We start from the raw sequence: 7,958 nt of genomic DNA, 5'->3' as shown, positions 1-7,958 counted from the left end.
TTTGAAACCTCACAACCGCAACATTGATCCAAATAACTAACTCATGACATGGCGATTTATACCCTCCCCCCATTGACAAATGAGAACATTTAAGCAGAGGTTAAAAATTTGCCCAGCACTGAAAATATTTAGCAGAACCAAGATTTGTACCTAGGTGAATCTCACCCCAAAGTTCAAATACTTTTTTATTCTATCATTCTCTGCACATGAACTTATTTTTATGAAGTAGTGCGTGCAAGACCTTGGTAAGGCATACAATATCTCAGCACGTTTGAGATATTATTTAACACTAGAGGCTTGGTGCACAAAATTCGTGCACTCCGGGTAGGGGGAGGCTCCCTCAGCCTGGCCTGTGCCCTCTTGCAATCTGAGAGCCCTCGGGGGGATGTCCAACTGCCGGCTTAGGTCCTCTCAGGAAGTGGGCCTAAGTTGGCAGTTGGACATCCTTAGTGCTGCTGCAGAGGTGGGAGATGCTCCTGCCACCACTGCTGTACTCGCCAGCCATGTGCCTGGCTCAGGGCTTCTGGCTGAGCGGCACTCCCCCTGTGGGAGCACACTGACCACCGGGGGCAGCTCCTGCATTGAGCGTCTGTCCCCTGGTGTTCAGTGTGCGTCATAGCAACCAGTTGTTCTGCCGTTCGGTCAATTTGCATATTAACCTTTTATTACGTAGGATATGAGAAGCAAATGACACCTGAAAATCAGGGAAGCAGTTATACTAGTGTAATCCCTAGTGCTTTTTAGTTTGTGGAGCAGGTTGAAGAAGAGAAGGGACTATGAGCTGACATGGAGATGAAGTGGAGATAAGAAGGAAAGGTGGTGAGTTTTAGTATTTCAACAGAAAAAGAATAATAAAATTATTTCTGAGTAGTAGAGATTGGTTGGTTTAAACATTTGCTTCTTCCATGAAAAATTATATAAGTGTAATATGAGTTTTCTGGGTATAAAATTAAAGAGGAATCATTTCAAGGCTGTTCCACAAAAAGTTTAGGTTCTTGCTACTCAAAGTGTGGTTGGGTGTGGCAGCTCACCTGCCTCACCGGAGTTTGTTAGAAACGGAGAATCTGCCCCACCCCTTAGTTTGTATGGGCATTTAAACAGGATCCCCAGGTGATATGTATGCACTTAAACCTTCCGAGTCCCGCTAAGGACTAAATCGCATTTCCTGCAGCCTCTCATCACCATTTATGACCTTTACAAGATCTGCAGAGCAGTATCCTGGAAGTTATTGGCAGAGGCATGGGACAGGGTGACAGGGTGACAGAGATTCAAGGATTCACATCTATAGCTACCGATGTCTGACCTAAAGGAAATGACAATCCCTTAGGTCTTCAGGGAGTGAATGAAGGAAGAATTTACACGCTTTCAAATCAACTCATCAGGAGGTATTTAGTAGGCACAAACTTTGTGAACAGCTCTGTGCAGTATATCAAAGTGTAAGCCAGAGATCTTTTCTTCCAGAATATTCAGATCCCCATGCCAGAAACAGCAGCGTAATTCATGGAGGGGTAGGCGTTGCATATTTGGGCATAAAGGGCCCTGTAATAATACACAGTCTGTGTCTAGAACCCGTTAGTGGACAAAGTCCATTCAGAGTCAGTTTTCACTTTGAAAGCTATGGAAATAGATTTGGAAAGGCTTCCTGACTCAGCTAAGTTCATCCTCACTGGTAAACTGGCAGAGCCGGAAAGAAAAATTCAGATCTTCCATTGCTGAATTTCATGAGGAAGAATAACCCAGATGATAATGCTGATGGTGATGATGATGGTGGTAATAATGATGAAGAAGATGATAATGAAGGTGGTGGTGGTGGTGATGATAATGGTGATCATGATGGTGGTGATGATGATAATGGTGATCATGATGGTGGTGATGTGATGATGGTGATGGCGATGATGATGAAGAAGATGATGAAGGTGAGGTGGTGATGATAATGGTGATGATGATGGTGGTGGTGATGGTGGTGGTGGTGATGGTGGTGGTGATGGTGGTTGTGGTGATGAAGAAGAAGAAGGAGGAGGAGGAGGAGGAGGGGAGAAGGGGAAGGAGAGATGATGGTGGTGATAGGAAGGATAAAAGTTGAGAAAGGCAGTGCTAGGGACTCTCCTCCTGAAACAAAGGATGTTCCTGTTACACCTTCCACCAGTGTTGTTTCTTTTGGTTGAAGGAGAAAAATGAGTGGCTTCAAGGAACTGAAATTGAGGGGGAAAAAGAGGCACTTGACATCCCAACATGATATGATCTCAGCACATGGGAGGTTTCCCAGAGCTCCATGAAGTGGATCTAAGTGAATAATCCTGTTGTAACCCACAACCGAGGTAAAAAAAAAAAAAAATCAGGAGCTTCACTAAATGCATCTGGCAAGCATTTCGTCTTCCCTTAAATAAAATAAATTCCCTTAATAAAGCCAAGGGAGGCAGGGTTGGTGGTGGGGGCAGGGAGCGGAGAGGGTGTGTATGATTTATTATGGAGCAAGGAGAAGGCCTTGATGGCTCTGAACTATCTATTTAGAACTGCTGGCTCTAAAACCAAGTTGTACATTGGTTTCTCTTTCTGTGCCAATCTTACATTTTTTAAAAATATAACTTTTATGAATATCATCATTAGTGCTATAAGCACAGGGAAGTATAAGTTAATTCTACAGTAAAGTGATTATTAAATCCATTAGTCATATACAGGGAATCCATAATTAACTTATTCTCCAGCATCAAGTAAATGATTCTACTGTGTGCTTTAAGAAAGCAATTGTTCACTAATATGCAAAATACAGCAGAACTATTAGATCATAAAGCTATGCAATCTTATAATTAAATTATAAATTTTACATATTTTAATAATGTGCTTTATATACTTTAATTGTTTTCTACGCAAGATTAAAAGGAGGTGCCACGGTTTTCTCAGACATATTATATCTTGACCTGAACCGTGCAATACTTAATAATAATTGATGAGCATCTACCAGGGATGACAGCAGTCTTTCAGCAACGTCAGATATCTCTTTGGGTTATTGCCGACGACGAAAATGAAGATATGCATTAGTCTTAAGTGGAGTTGCAGCTATACCCTTGGGCTTTCTATTGCTTCCCCCCCTTTTCCTGTTAAAACAACCACCGGCATCCATGTTCTCTCTTCCCAGGCCATGAGAGTGGGCTGGCCCCCATTCCCACTGCCTTGGCTGTATATGTGGGTAAAAGCAACATGCACATTAAGTTCTCTGCAGGGGACTCATGCGCTTACACGAGCAATCTATTGTTGTTATTGTGCTTTGGATTAAGTAATGATGCCATTCTTTTCTGTGCGCGCAATTAAATGTGTTTGAAAGAACTGGGAAATACCATGGATCTGTGCCACCGGGGTTGCCGCTGTAACCTTGTGTTTTTCCAAATCCTGATTGCTGCTCTGGGAACTGCAGTGCCGGCTTCCTTCATTCTCCCTTTGAGGCCGCCAGCCCTTCTCTCAGACGGCTACACTGTCCCAGCCTGCTCTCCAGTGTTCAGCAGAAACGTTGCACTGAAGATGTCTTCCAAGCGAGCAGGATAAACAGTTCCTTCCTTCCTTCATTCATTCAGCAAACACTGCGAGTTTACCACATGCCCAGTCCTAAGCTCAACAAGGGGGGTAAGGGTTTAAAAGATGAGGTTCCTTGACCTACGTCCATGACGCAAGTCTACCACTAAGGCTTACACAGGATGCTGAGGGTTTTAGTTTGCTAGGGTCGCCATAGCGAAGTGCCACAGACCGGGTGTCTTAAACATCAGAAGTTCATTTTCTCACGGTTCTGAGGCTGGGAGTTCAAGATCAAAAGAGTTGGTTTCTTCTGAGACCTCTCTCCTTGGCTTGTAAATGGCCACCTTCTCACTCTTCTTCACATAGTCTTTTCATGTGTGTCTGTGTCCTGGCCTAATCTCTTTATAAGGACACTAGTCATACTGGATTAGGACCCTCTCTCCCACCCCCAATGACCTCATTTTAACTTAATTACCTCCTTAAAACTCTCCCATCCCCAAATATCATCGCCTTCTGAGGTGCTTCAGAATTTGGAGGGCACACAATTCAGCCGAGAAGACTAAGAGAACACCAAGGGGCAGTACCAAGGCCAGCCGAGGGTGGGGAAGGCTTCCTGGGGGAACTCTGGGCTGAGCAGTGAGAGAGAAATAGGAGTCATTCAGGTGCAGTGTGGGGACAGGGGACAGGCAGTCAGGTGGACACAACAGCATGTGCTGATTGGTCTTGAGTATGGTCAGAGTTGAGTGTAAAGGGATGGGGGGAGGGAAGGGTGGACAAGATGCTGAGTCTGGAAAGTGGGCAGAAGGCCGCCTGGAGGACCGTGTGAGTCATGCTAAGGGGCTTGGGCTGTATCCTGAAGGCTGAGAGAAACCGCTGAAGGATTCTCGCTGGGGAGTGGTGAGATCAGTTTTATTTTTTACAAGGAAGTTGGTATATTTAGGGGCCCAATAGCAAGGTCCTCAATGTCCCCAAATCTCTCCCCTTTGCGTTTGCCACAGCACCTGCAGTTCTCAACACCTCAGGAACATTCCTGGGGCTCATTATCCTATAGCTGCAATCCCCTTTATTTTCTTAATGGCACTAATCAGTACTGCTTAATTTGTGTACATGTTTGTTTCTCTGATGGTCAGTTTACTCTCTAGCCTCTGCACCCAGCACGGTGTCTGGCACATAGTGGGTGCTCAGTATGTATTTGTAGAAAGAATGCATGTCATCTTCGAATATACAACACATTAAAGCCAATAAATTGACCCAGAGCGCTTGGGAATAAGACAAAGATCAGGGAAGTTTTGGTAGCGGTATTAGAGAAGTGTAGGTCAGATTTGGTGAAGTTAGGCTTGCAGGCCAGCGGGAGAAGGCCGCAGAGTGGCCGCTACCTCACCGAAGGACTGGTGGGTGGGAGATGAGGCCTAATGGAGGTAACGTACAGAGAAGTGAGCTGACAGGGCACTTGGAAGCTACAGGGCTGTGGGAATCTCACCTCTGCCTCTGAGCAGCCAAGTGAGCCTGGGTGAGCTGCTTCCCCTCTGTGGGGCCCGTTTCCTCATCCTGAATGAGGCCACGAAAGTTCCTACCTTTTAGGTTGTTGTGAGGATTGAAGGAGTTAACGTAAGAAGCTTTTACAACAGGGTTTGGCAGAGCATAGTAAGAGTTATGTCAGTCTTGGCTGCTATTATTATAATGTGTTTTTCTTTAAATTTTAAATAAGGGAGGCATGATTGGTCCCCTTGACTCTGATCTCTACTCCCTTCCCTCCAGCTTCTCTGCTGCTCCTAGTCACTCCCTAAAACCTAAATCATGCCCAACCAGCGTGACTCAGTGGATGAATGTTGACCTATGAACCAGGCGGCCAGGGTTTGATTCCCGGTCAGGGCACATGGCCAGGTTGAAATCAAGAAAAATATATTTGAGCCGAACCGGTTTGGCTCAGTGGAGAGAGGATCGGCCTGCGGACTGAGGGGTCCCAGGTTCGATTCCGGTCAAGGGCATGTACCTTGGTTGCAGGCACATCCCCAGTAGGGGGCGTGCAGGAGGCAGCTCTCTCATCGATCGATCTCTCTCATCGATGTTTCTCTCTATCCCTCTCCCTTCTTCTCTGTAAAAAAATCAATAAAATATATTTAAAAAAAGAGAAAAATATATTTGAAAAGTAAAATAAATAAATAAAACCTATATCATGTTACTTTTGTACTTAATCTTTAGGCTTGAAAAAAGAATCTTAACTGGAGCTCAGCTTGTCACACATGTTGTAGGTGACTGTCATGGTCCAGGCCCTGAAACAGATGTTCAAAGATGAACAACAGAAGGGCATTCTACTGATGTGCTCACATTGGTTCCCAAACTGTGATCCACAGGCCCCCGCAGCATCTCTGGTGCCGAACAGAACTGTAGTAAACCAGATGTATCAGTAGAGTGAGGGCAAGAAGTCTAGGGCTTGACCCTGTCACCAGGTATGGCAGAAGTCGTGGAAAAGGGGAGATAGGAAGTGAGCCCCTGGGGGCTGCAGTGTTCTTTCTAAAGAATAGGTCACATCTTTTCTGCCACCCAGGAGAGAGCTCCCGAGCCTGCAGGAGGTCTAAGCTCTTGGCCAAAAGGAAATGGGTGAAGAAATCAGACCCCACCTAGCCTCCCTACTTAGACCCTCCTCCACCAAGCCAGCTTGGCATCTGAGACTTGGCCAGCAGAGCAAAAAGCCCATTGAATTTGTGAGCTCTGGACACAAAATCACTCTCTGTGGCAGCTCTGATGTTGGCAGAGGGAGCTGTAGCCTTGTCCTGTTTATAGAACAGCAGCTGATAGATAGTGACTTCATAGTTGGATATTTATGAGAGGTTTCATTTCAAATAATATAGTTTTGGCCCGTGGCAATGCGAAGGCTCTTCCCCATTATTACCGAGAAGCTAAATCTTTGGGATATTGTAGCTATAACTGCAGGGTCTGTGTGATCTACCCGGAAAGACTGGGCAAGTTAATATTTCTCGAAGCAATGAAAGCTTTATTGTAAAGTCTCATTAGGAAGTTATCTGTCCCTAAAACATATAGGCTATCGGAAGGTCAGGCATAAAAAATAGCAACTTTCCATACTTTTCTTTCCCCTTATGACTTCGATCACATGACGAGGTAGTTAGAAAGGGAAAAAGTCTCCTGCTTTCCATTCCAGAAACCAAACACCTGCCATGCCCTCCAGCCAGGTCCCAGCTCAGAGGGGAGCCGGCAACAGCCATTCTGTGGTGTTTGAGGACAATGACCTTGGCTGTGCCAGGCAATGAGGCCTCTGCTAGCTTAGTGCTGTTCGCAGATCTGTGAACTGTCACCAAATCCTGAGTGTCCTGTGTCCCGGTGGTAAAGGAAGACTACGCCCCTTTTAACGCCACCTGGGCCTAGCTTCCAGGTTTTTAATCCCTGTAAGGTTATGGGAAGACCCTTGGCAGCTAAGGAAGTTACTGGGTCTAGAGAAGGCGGGTGGGGAGGGAGGTACAAAGACCCTTTAAGGGTGGGCGCAGGGAATCAGCAGGGAAACACCATGTCACTGCAGCTCTTCTTAAAGGGCCACTGGATGGCACTAATGAGCCTGAGTCACAGCGGCTCTCTGGGTTTGGGGAAGACACCGTAAGAGCTAAAGTGTTTGGAAAAAATTGGGCAAGAAGCAAGCGTGATAGATAACTTAGCAGAGGGCTTCAGTGTGTGTGTGTGTGTGTGTGTGTGTGTGTGTGTGTGTGTGTGTGATGCAGGAAATGGAGCAGGACCCATGTAACTTCTCACATTTTTCAGGAGGCCAGTGAGAAGTTATACCTGGTGATACGGGATGAATCGAGTCGTCCCTTATCTCTGCCTAAAATTCATATGTTGAAGTCCTAACCCCCAGACCCTCAGGGCGGGAGTGTATTTGGAGATGGGATCTTTAAAGAGGTGATTAAGTGAACGTGAGGTCACTGGGGTGGGCCCTAATGCAGTGACTGGTGTCCTTACAGGAAGAGGAGGTCAGAACACAGACAGGCCCAGAGGGAAGTCTGTGTGAGGACAGGGGAGAAGACAGCTATCTCTAAGCCAAGGAGAGAGAACTCAAGAAGCTAATCCTGCGGTCACCTTAATCTTGAATATCCAGCCTCCACAATTACAGAAAAATAAATTACTGTTTTTTAAGCCATTCCGTCTGTGACACTTTGAAGGGCAGACTCGAATGCATAACTGCCCATCACCACACACCATGCATTTCTTTTCAAAGCCTGACCCTGGTGTGGGGAGCATAACTTTGACCTGTGCCTATACTTCATAGATCTAGAATGAACTCTCCAAAAATTCATCTGGATTAAAAAAAGACCCCGAATAGCTGCAGCAATCCTGAAAAAGAACATAGTTGGTGGGATCTCAATACCAGATATCAAGATGTATTACAAAGCCACTGTTCTCAAAACTGCCTGGTACTGGCACAAGAATAGGCATATAGATCA

This window comes from Myotis davidii, unplaced genomic scaffold (assembly GCF_000327345.1).
Source record: "Myotis davidii unplaced genomic scaffold, ASM32734v1 scaffold399, whole genome shotgun sequence".
In the NCBI taxonomy this organism is placed as follows: Eukaryota; Metazoa; Chordata; class Mammalia; order Chiroptera; family Vespertilionidae; genus Myotis; species Myotis davidii.
This window is presented reverse-complemented; position numbering follows the sequence as displayed.